Below are 12511 nucleotides of genomic sequence, written 5' to 3'. Positions count from 1 at the left end.
AAATTCGATAGTGCTAAGATCAGTTACGCACTGAGAACATCTTGTAATACTAAGAGTTTCAGTTTTTGGCAGTGATAAGTCCAAACTGAAGTGGGTCAGTACAAATATTGTATTCGATCAAGGTCTTTTAGTGGAAATCCTATCCTTGAGATAGAAGGGGTGACGTAGGAGTAATTGAAATCTCCGAACATCCAGAAACAATCCTTGCGTATTTTATTTCAGTTTTTTATTCTATCTTTCAGTCAGTTACTTTCCGCAACTACTTCAGTTTAACTGATTGTCATTGACCAACAAGATTCCGAGAATCAGTTTGTCACCAAACTGCACTCAAAATTCGAAAAGATCAGTTTTAAATTGTGAATGTTTATTCAACCCCCCTTCTAAACACTCTTGACACGGTAATCGATCCTATCAAGTGGTATCAGAGCCGGTGAATCTTGTTATTGAATACTTTTGATCTATAAACTTTCTAGCATGACTTCATTCAGCAAAATTCCTATGTTCTCCAAAGAAGAATTTGATGATTGGAAAATCAGAATGCAGGCTCATTTAGCTGCACAAGATGATGACATGTGGTATGTCATAACTGATGGACCCATGAAAATTCTGAAAACAAGCACAGCAGTTGCCATAACAGAAAGGGTACCACAAAGAATAGAAAAACCCAGAGATGAATGGATAACTGAAGATAAAAGAAAAGCAAATCTTTATAATGTGTCTAAATATATTCTGTACAAAACGCTGGACAAAGTAACCTTCAGCAAAATAAAGATGTGTAAGACAGCCAAAGAAATTTGGGAAAAGCTGATCCAGCTGTGTGAAGGAAATGATCAAACCAAAGAAAATAAACTCTTTTGCTGTTCAAAGGTTTGATAACATCAAAATGAAAGCAGGAGAATCAATGTACGAGTATGATGAGAGAGTAAGCAGTATCGTCAATGAGTTAAATGCACTTGGAAAAGTATATACCAACAAAGAGATTGCACTAAAGTTAATGAGAGGTCTTCCCAAGGAATGGGATGTCAAGACCATGGCAATGAGAGAGTCCAAAGATCTGAACCAGATTGAACTTCATGATCTGTTTGCTGATTGAACGGCTTATGAATTTGAGCTACAGATCAGAGAAGGAGAACCATCTATCCCTGCAGCCACAACTGCTCTAGCTGCTGTCAGAACAGAATCAGTCAGTTCAGTCGAGAAATCTGCTGATCAGTTGAGAAATGATGCTATGTCATTGTTCATCAAAAAATTTGGAAGGTTCATGAGAAAGAATCAAGGAAACTTTCAGAAGCCGTACCCAAGGAACAGCTCCAAAGATGAATCAAATGCCTGCTACAACTGTGGCAAATCAGATCACTTTATTGCTGATTGTGCTAAACCCAAGAAGGACAGTCAGGGATCAACTGATAGAAGATAAATCATATGAACACAAAAGAAGACCCAAGGAAGATAAGAAGTCCTTCAGAAAAAAAACACGAGGTATTCTTAGCTGAAGAAAATAAATTTAAATGGGCAGAAACTGACAGTGAGGAGTCAGAACCAGAAAGCTCATGCAGCTCTAGTGATGTTGAGGAACTCAAGTGTTTGATGGCTAATGATGCAGAAGAAGAATCATCTAGCCAACATATATTTGATTTCAGTTCAACTGATTTCACACGAGAAGAACTCATTCTAACACTACATGACATGGTAAATGAGTATCAAAAGCTTGTATCATCATTGAAAAAATCAAAGCAAAGCAAACTGATCCCACAGACAATAAAACCAAAACTGATGAATCATTTTATGGGTTGAGTCTAAAAAGGGAAATTCCTGAGCTAAAAGCAGAGAGAAACAAAAATCAGTCATTAATCCAGAAGTTGATTCTTGAAAACTCAAAACAGACTGAGCTCATTCAGTCTTGGAACAAGTCATCTACTGCACTGGATGAGATGCAACATTCACAAAAATCAGTTTCTGACAAAACTGGTTTCGGGTTCAACACTCAAGGAGAAATGTATCCAAATGATACTCAACCAAAGCTAAAAATAGACAAAGGGAAATACATTCACTTTGTCAAATCAGCAGTGATACAAGAACAAATTGAGCACAAAAAACTGATTGAGCAACCTACTGAGAATATGTGCAAGGCTAGAAGATATGGGATTGGTTATAGTCAAAAACACTCAACTGGTTCACAAAGTCAGTCATCAAAGAGGTTTCACAAGAACTATTTGAATATCTATTTCAACTACTATATTTGCAAGCCAGTTTAGAAGAGATATAGACTGAACAATCAGTTGAATAAAGCTAAAACACATATTACATCATCTGTACACTACACACCAAGCACACAAAAGCAGAGAAAAACCATTTGGAATACAACTACTGGAAAGTCTGTTAGACTAATCCAACTGTGGGTTCCTAAGGACTAATCAGTTCAGGACCCAAATAGATATGGGTACCAAGTTATATTATGTGTGTGATTGCGGGTAACAGGTACAAACAAAAACTCAATATGGTATTTGGACAGTGGATGTTCGCGACATATGACAGGAGATGCAAGTGCGTTATCTCAACTGATCAAATACAGTAGTTCAAACATCAGTTTTGGGGACAATTCCAAAGGTAGAACTGTGGGTAAGGGTAAGCTTATCCATGGTAACTTTACTTTTAAAGATGTTCTATTAGTAGAAAACCTGAAGTATAACTTGATTAGCATCAGTCGGTTATGCGACAGTGGATTCTCAGTACAAAAACTCATTTTCAGTCAAAACTTCAACTGATGAAATCATACTAACTGGAAAACGTTGTGGAAACACATATAAAGTCGGTTGGAATGATCAAACTTATGCACCAGTTTTTTTTATTGCTTCCAAATCATCTAAAAACTGGTTGTGACATAAGAGACTAAATCATTTAAACTTTAAACCATTGCCTATCTGAGTAAACATGAACTTGTAACTGGTTTGCCCAAAATAGACTTTTCAAAAGAAAAACTTTGCTCAGCATGTCAGTTTGGAAAACAAGTAAAATCTTCTTTTAAAAACAAGGGTCGTAAATCTTCTTCCCGATGCTTAGAGATGTTACATATGGATCTGTTTGGTCCAATACCAGTCATGAGCTTAGAAGGAATGAAATACACCTTGGTGATTATTGATGTTTTTTCAAGATTTACTTGGGTTATCTTTCTCAAATCAAAAGACCAAACTGCTGCACAACTGATCAAGCTCTTCAAAAGACTTTTAAATGAAAAATCAGTTGGAATTGATCGAATCAGATCTGATCGAGGAACTGAATTTATCAATCAAACTCTTTCAAATTTTTTAGAAAATGCTGGAATTAAGCATGAGCTCTCAGCAGCTAGGACTCCTCAGCAAAATGGTGTAGCTGAGAGAAGAAATCGGACTCTTAAAGAAGCTGCTAGAACGATGCTTGCTGATTCTGGTATTTCTAAAAGATTTTGGGCAGAGGCAGTAAACACTGCGTGTTACACTCAGAACAGACCAATGATTAATAAAAATCATATGAAAACACCATATGAGATCTGGCATGGAAGAAAAATTATAATTACTTATTTCAAAATATTCGGTTGCAGATGTTTTATTCTTGATAATGGTAAAAATTATTTAAAAGCGTTTGATGCTAAATCTGCAGAAGGAATATTTCTTGGATATTCATCAGTTAGTATAGCTTATAGAGTCTTCAACAAGAAAACCATAAATGTTGAAGAATCTGCTCATGTTGATTTCGATACAACTGAACTAATTGATAAGACAACTGATCAAGTTGAGCTAGTTGATCGATTTACAGATATCAGTTTGGAGGATAATGATGAAGGAGACAATCATATAAATCAAAACAACCTCCAAACACCAGAACCAGAAGTGTTAGATCAATCAGCTAAACCAGAAACCATTCCTAATGATCAGTTTATAGAGCAAACTGATGACATTTAGTTACCAACTGAAGAAATTGCTGATACAACAAATAATGAGTACAGATGGAGAAAATCACATCCACCTGAATTGGTAATAGAAAATCCATTTGATCCAGTAAGAACTCGCAATCAAATGCTAAATTTATTTATCTATTCAGCTTTTGTTTCACAACTAGAACCGAAGAAAACTGATGAAGCTCTTGGTGATCCTAACTGGGTAAATGCAATGCAAGAATAGCTAAATCAGTTCACTCATAACAATGTCTGGAACTTAGTTCCAAGACCAAATTCAAAAACTATTATAGGTACAAAATGGGTGTACAGGAACAAACTGAACGAGGATGGTTCAGTTGTGCGCAATAAAGTGAGACTAGTAGCACAAGGATATAGGCAAGAAGAAGGAATTGATTATGATGAAACATATGCACCAGTTGCAAGATTGGAAGCTATCTGAATATTCCTTGCATATGCTTCATTCAAGAACTTCAAAGTCTATCAAATGGATGTAAAGAGTGCATTCCTGAACGGTCAACTACAAGAGGAAGTATATGTTGAACAACCCCCAGGCTTTGTAAATCACAACTTTCATGATCATGTATATCATTTGAACAAAGCCTTATATGGTCTTAAACAAGATCCCAGAGCTTGGTACGAAACTCTTTCAAAATTTCTAACCAATCATAATTTTTCTGTTGGATCAGTTTATAAGACCTTGTTCAAATTTTCCAAGAATAATCACATTTTACTTGTTCAAATTTATGTTGATGATATCATATTTGGGTCAACTAACCCCAAATTATGCGAGAACTTTGCTAAGTTGATGCAGGAAAAGTTCGAAATGAGCATGATGGGTGAACTGACATTCTTTCTTGGACTGCAAGTGAAGCAACTGGAGACTGTATATTCATCAGTCAGACTAAATATACAAAGGAGCTGCTGAAGAAATTTGGCATGGAATCATGTGCAGCTGCAAATACTCCCATGAGCTCATAAGTAAAATTGGACACTGATCAAGGGGGAATATAAGTTGAGGCGACATTATATCGAGGTTTAATAGGTTCATTGTTGTACCTAACTGCCAGTCGCCCTGATATTGTATTTGATGTATGTATGTGTGCTAGATTTCAAGAAAATCCTAAGCAATCACATTTCTCAGCTGCTAAAATAATTTTGAAATATCTTAAGGGTACACAAAATGTTGGGTTATGGTATTCTAAAGACTCATATTTCAATTTAGTTGGCTATTCAGATGCAGATTATGCAGGATGTAAACTTGATCGAAAAAGTACAAGTGGATCATGTCAGTTTCTTGGAGACAGACTGATCTCCTGGTTCAGCAAAAAGCAGACATCCATAGCTACCTCAAAAACTGAAGCAGAATATCTTGCTGCTGGTAGTTTTTGTGCACAACTGATCTCGATCCAGCAACAACTGAGAGATTATGGAGTAATTACAAATGAATCGCCCATATTTTGTGACAATACGAGCACAATTGCCATCACCTATAATCCAGTTTTTCACTCAAGGACCAAGTATATAAATGTCAGGCATCACTTCATTAGAGATCATGATTTGAAGAAGGACATTAGACTGGAGTATATCTCAACTGAGCAACAAGCAGCTGACATCTTCTCCAAACCATTACCCAAGACTAAGTTTTCTCACTTCAGCAATATTCTTGGTTTAATTGACTTGTCTTAAAATTATTATTGATGTTGTTTTACTAATAATTTTTTTTGCAGAAAATAAGAACACAACAACAAATCGAAAATTATACTTTATTAAGAATAAAATCGATTCCATCTTTCAAAAGAAATCTCAGAACCAACTGAATATTGCCATTCTCTATTCCAATCATTCAACTCATACATTCGGATTCTAGAAAATGATTCAGTTGTAGAAATCTTCTCAATCACATGCCATTCCATCCATAGCATTGCATGTAACAGAACATTGTCATCAACCAGGTCTGTAACATGCCTAACTTCAAAACGATTAATATATTTTCTTGTTGTTGCTGCTTGAACACGAGAAGGAGCAGCACCACTACTACTTATCCTCTGAAAATCATGAATTTTGAACCCTGTTGACATCACTTTCTTCAAAACATATTCTTCAATCTTTTTCTTCAACTCTTCTAAATAAAGCCTTGATTGTTCAGTAACATGAACATGCGTACTGCTGCATGCATCAGAATTACTTGAGTCGGACATATTGAACTGTTATAGTCTCACATTTTATCTCTCTCGTCTTATTTATAGACAGGTGACATTAAATGTTGAAGAAACCAAAGAGTCTCAAGTCAACCGAAGCGTTTTTCTCATTTACCCAGGCTTCTTATTTATCAGTTGTTCATTATCAACTGATATCAGTTTGTCATTTCTTACTTAACGATTAACTGATTTCAGTTCATAGTCAAATTATATCAGTTAGTCTTTCATCAGTTCATCTGTTTAAATTCGCAATTCATATATAACAACTAATAAAATTTACCATTTGTAGGAAAGAGAAAAAACAAAAAAATAAGTTCATATAAATACTTCATTCAATCATAAACGTTTGCACGGATTACATCATCATATTTTTCCTCTACAACAATTATCCACATTTTCAACCAAGCGGATAAAGGTCTGGTAATGTTTTGACAAAGCTCTGAGAATCAGCTATGCGCTTAAGGATTTTCAGCTCCTTTCGAAGCATTAGCTGATAGATATGACCATCCTTAAAGACATCCACCCACACATCTATGTTCAAGTGCTCCCGCACTTTTCTCAACTCTGCCACCAGTTTGGGAGTGGTAGCCTCTCCAGTATTATACAGCAACTCAAGCTTCTGTAACTTTTCCCAGTAGTGAAGACTCTTATAGAAGACTTCATCTTCTATATCAGCCTTCCAGGTCTCCAGAGCAAACGGCGAAGCACTCGAGCTACTCGTATCTGCCATTCTTTTTGTCTTGAATATTTTCACCAATATGACTGAAACTAACCGTGTTACTTCTATTTATAGCTGAATATCCTGGAAGCTGAAGGGCCGTCAACATTTTAGCAAACGATAATCTTTTTGACCTTTAAATTTATTTTATATCGTCACTTTAATTATTCTATGCACCGATTAAGGGGAAATATCAGTTTTAAAGAGGTTAACTGAGAAGACAATTGTTTGTGAATTCTCAACTGAAATGAATCAGTTTCCCAACTGATTGTTCAGCTGGATATTTTACAAATCTTCACATATAAGTTAACAAATTAAAAACTTATTATATTCCAAATCAACTGATGTGACTGCAATTTCGTAACGTGGCCTATTTTAAACCGTTCATTTTTTTTTGCACACACGCTTACAGCACACGTACACACATTTTTATTCAAAATTTTTAATAGACTGATACGTGTCCCGAATTTGAACAGTCACGTACAAATGTACTATGCCCGCTTCAATTCAGTTTTCTTTTTTACACATACAATGAGTTCCTAAGAGCATACTAATTCCAGAGCTTATCTTTTGCGAATTTCAGATCATTTTATCTTTCGAAATGGCGAATCAAATCCCAGCTCACATGTTGAACGCTATGGCCATTGACTTTGACTCAGTTTTATCAGTTCAAGAAGCTGATGTTAAGAACGTCTTTCTGAAGATTGAATCTGCTGGTCTCAGGATGTTTTTGGGACAATCCTCGCAGGAAATTTACCCAAAAGAACTCCAGGATCTCTACTCAAATGGATATATCAATCCTGATGGAAGAATTATTTCCTCTGTCAATGGTCAGTTGGTGACCATTTCTAAAGATTCTTTCGGAGAAATCTTTTCATTACCTTCTGATGGATTAGTACAACTTGTTGATGTTAAAGCATCAGATATTGAAGAAATGCAAACTGCACTCTCTGCAGATGAACGGAAAATCAAAGTTTCCGATCCTAAGAAAGAACTGAAGCATGAGGTTTAGTTGCTGGCTGATATTGAAGCCAAAGGGCTACTGGCTAAGGCAGGATCGTTTGCTGCCCTGACTTTGGAAAAGTTTCAAGCTATTATGGTTATTATGGCTGGAAGAAAATTCAATTGGAAGCAACTCATTTTCAGTATCTTGAAAAATATATTTTCCTCCACCAAGCAATCCAAAGGATTTGCAGTGCCGCTGAGCTATTTGATGAAAGTCAAAGAGTTGGTGACTGATGATTCGGAGCGATTCTATAAATTCAAAATTTTCAATGGGGAGATTGTTCTGCCACCCAAAACAAAAATCGATATCTCTCCTGATCAGTTCGTAAAGATCAAGAAGGAGATTGGGACGCAACAGGCTGCTCCTAAATCAGTTAAACAGGCCAAGACATTGGCTCAACTGAAGATAGTTAAAAGAAAATTGATTATCAGTGAATCCGAATCCGAGAAGACACCCTCTCAAAAAGTTACCAAGAAACCAAGAACACAAAGGACAAAATTACCAACCACAGTAGAATCTATTCCTAATGAAAGGCTGAAATCTTCGAATGCCCAACAGCCTATCGAAGCAGTTCCTCTGAAGATCATCCCACCAGAAATTTCAGCTAGTGCAACAAAAGAAGCAGTTAGGATCAAAGCTCCTCTAATCAATATCAATCGTCCTGCTGTTCTCGCACCTGCCAAACCCAAAGGTATAAAGATTATAGAACTGGTGGATACTACTCATACTGGATTGGTAATTCCACACATCCTCAGTACTGAAAAAGGCAAGGGCAAATTGATCGAAGAGCCCAGGCCATCCAATCCCATTCAAACTCATATTGACCTTGTTTGGGAACATGTTAATAATTTTGCAGCATCAAAACCTCAATCCTATGATGCCTGGACCGCTTACAGAACTCAGTTTTTTCCTAAGAAGCTGAAAAAGAAATCCCAGCTGAACAAATTTATCAAACTGGAAGAAATTGTTCTCAAGATAGTCAAAGCTGTCACAATTGTTCAAGCTTTGGAGAGGAAAACCTATTTTTTTGACCAAATTCGAGCTAAGAAGCTATCTCAACTGCTTGAGAAATTGAAGGCAAATTACATTCCCACCAATCCAACTGCCTATAATGATCAAGCTGTGATCACTCAGCTAGATACAGATCTTACTAGCTTACAAGCTCAGATAAAAGTGTGGGAAATGGATCAGGAGTTAGTTCTTCCTGAGGAAGCCTCCGAAAAAGAAGAAGAACTCTCCTCTCAGCAGAAAGAGCCATCCTCAGAAAAAACTAATGTTACAACTGAAGAAACAATTCAGGATGTGCCACAATCATCTGCTGTGGAACATCAGCTATATTCTGAAGTCGAGTTACATTTTGCCAACATTGATGAAATTATTCAAGCAGTGGTGACAGAATCTATCATTAGTGAACCTATTTCTGAAGAAGTTGATCACTCAACTGATCAAATCAAGAGGTTCCTATCTCAACAGAAGCATCAGTTCAGCCTGTTGTTTCTGAACTAAAGAAGCAAACAGTGGTACCTACTCAATCACCAAATCAACATATCGCTGAAAATATGGAGGCATTGTTGATTCCTTCTGAAAAACTTCCAACTGATGAACCAGCACGAATATCAGTTCATGACCCTCTCACTGAAGATCTTATTCAGCAAGAAAGGCTTATTCAGCAGGAAAGCCCAAATGTTGATCAACATCAATCTTCATCTCCTCCAGTCCAAGTAGCAGTAACTGAAACAGATGTCCCAACACAAACTGTTCCTGAAACGATTCTATCTGATAGGACCATGGTGGTCTTTGATCAAGTTTCACATGAACCAAGAACATCTGATCGGTCATCTCCTCTTCAATCCACAGAAATGGATCTTGTCCTTGAAGAAATATAGAATATGCAGCACAATATGCAGAAGATGATTACTGAAATCAAGAGAATTCAATCCACACAACTTTCTCATACTGTCAAATTGGATTCTTCAATAGAATTTGATTCAGCAAAACTGAAAGCCATTCAAGCAAACATGGAGTCTCTTACCCGAACTGTGGATGAGATGAAAAATAACAGAGGTCTAGCTCAAAGTCTCTTTACAACTCAGGATATAATCAGCAAACGAGTTGAGCGATTGGAAAATTCTGTTTCTAATAAAATATAATTGCTGCAGACTTCTTTACAAACTGTTGTCTCATGTATCTCCTCAGATGTCAAAATTCTTTCCACTGACGTTCGAAGATTATCTATGAAGATGGATGTGTTTGACAAAAAGAGGAAGAGATCAAAGAGATTCTAGAACAACAAAAGAAATCTTCTCGTTGAAGAAAAATCTCTACAGATTCGTATAGTCCATTATTCAGTTGATCATTTTCTTATCTACAATAAGTTCAGAAGTTCAGTTATTATTTCTCTTATTTTATCAACAATGAGTTCAGACATTCAGTCACTATTTACTTATTTTTGTCAAACACTATAAAGGGAAAAAATTGTTGGAAACTAAATTCCGGCATTTGACAAAATATAAACCAACTGAACTAAGCAACTGATCGAGTAAACTGAACTGAGCAACTGATCGAGTAAACTGGACTCAGCAACTGAATCTAGTAAACTAATCTACGCAAGTGAAACGCAATTCAGTTATTCTCCTCACCAGCAAATCTGGAACACGTCAAACGATCAGTTGATACATTCAGCCGTATGTTAAGCATCTTTCAACTAAACGTCTCTCGCGAAAGAACAATTCAACCGACAAAGAGACATAGAAGACGCCGCACTTAAATCAATACAACTTAGAACAACGCATTTCGGCTAAAGCAGTTAAGACGCCGCATTACAATAAATGAAGCAAACAATGCCAAGGAACAATCAACGGATACAAAGATTCAAATATATCTCAAGTTACCGTTGGAAGGGAATCTTATAAATATAACAGAAGAACAGCTGAAATATAATAATAAGAGAGATCACTCTATTCAAATCTTGCTGTTACTCTGCCAAAATCTTAGCTCACTCTTACTTGATTTATTCGTAGCAGTCAAGGCTAATATTTGAGCTCACTAGCACTTTGTAATAATCGTTAAATTCGATAGTGCTAAGATCAGTTACGCACTGAGAACATCTTGTAATACTAAGAGTTTCAGTTTTTGGCAGTGATAAGTCCAAACTGAAGTGGGTCAGTACAAATATTGTATTCGATCAAAGTCTTTTAGTGGAAATCCTATCCTTGAGATAGAAGGGGTGACGTAGGAGTAATTGAAATCTCCGAACATCCAGAAACAATACTTGCATATTTTATTTCAGTATTTTATTCTATCTTTCAGTCAGTTACTTTCCGTAACTACTTCAGTTTAACTGATTGTCATTGACCAACAAGATTCCGAGAATCATTTTGTCACCAAACTGAACTCAAAATTCGAAAAGATCAGTTTTAAATTGTGAGTGTTTATTCAACCCCCCCTTCTAAACACTTTTGATACCATAATCGATCCTATCAAAGAGGCTTGAGCAAGCCTGCTGGTCTCTGATGCTCCGCTTTCACTAGCTGGCACGTCAGACACTTGGATACAAAACGTCTGATATCCTTCTTCATTCTGGGCCACCAATACAACAACTGCATGTCTTTGTACATCTTCGTACTTCCAGGATGAATAGAGTACGACGATATGTGGGCCTCAGATAAAATATCTGCTCGAATAGAACTGCCGCTAGGAACCCATATTCTATCTCGATATCTCACAATACCGTCGCTAAATATATACAAAATACTGCCCTTGGCCTCATCTCTCTGCCTCCACTTCGCCAACTGTTCATCTGCTGAATGTCCACTGCGAATACGGTCTAGAAGAGAAGACTGAATCGTCAAAGTAGATAGACGGGGAACTCTACCTCGAGGATAAGTCTCTAGGTCAAACCTCTGCATCTTAAACTGAAGAGGTCTCGGGATCGCCAAATGAGCCATCACTGTGACTTTTCTGCTCAGTGCATCCGCAACTACATTAGCTTTGCCCGGGTGGTAGCTAATGTCACAGTCATAGTCCTTCACTAGCTCCAACCAACGCCTCTGACACATATTCAGATCTTTCTACGTAAAAAATTACTTAAGGCTCTTATGGTCGGTAAAGATCTGGCACTTCTTTCCGTACAAATATTGCCACAAAATCTTCAAGGCAAAAACTACGGCTGCAAACTCTAGATCGTGGGTAGGGTAATTCTTCTCATGTATTTTCAACTGACGAGAAACATACGCTATCACCTTCCCATGCTGCATCAATACTGCGCCTAGACCGAGCTTCGAAGCATCGGTATAAAAAAACCAAGGAAACTACGGATCTCTGATGCATTCTGCGGCACAACCCAATCTCTGACTGCTGCAACTTTTGCTGGGTCTACCTCGATACCGCTGCTAGAAACGATGTGACCTAAGAACGCCATTTTCTCTAACCAGAACTCTCACTTACTGAACATTACGAATAACTTGTGCTTTTGCAAGGTCTGCAAAACTGCGGTCTGATGTCTGCGGTGATCCTCTTGATTCTTTGAGTAGACGAGAATGTCGTCTATGAATAATATCACGAACTGATCAAGATACGGCTGAAATACGTGATTCATGAGATCCATGAAGATCGCTGGCGCATTCGTCAAATCGAACGGCGTCACAAGGAACTAG

The sequence above is a fragment of the Primulina eburnea genome, chromosome 8 (assembly GCF_022965805.1).
Source record: "Primulina eburnea isolate SZY01 chromosome 8, ASM2296580v1, whole genome shotgun sequence".
Lineage (NCBI taxonomy): Eukaryota > Viridiplantae > Streptophyta > Magnoliopsida > Lamiales > Gesneriaceae > Primulina > Primulina eburnea.
This window is presented reverse-complemented; position numbering follows the sequence as displayed.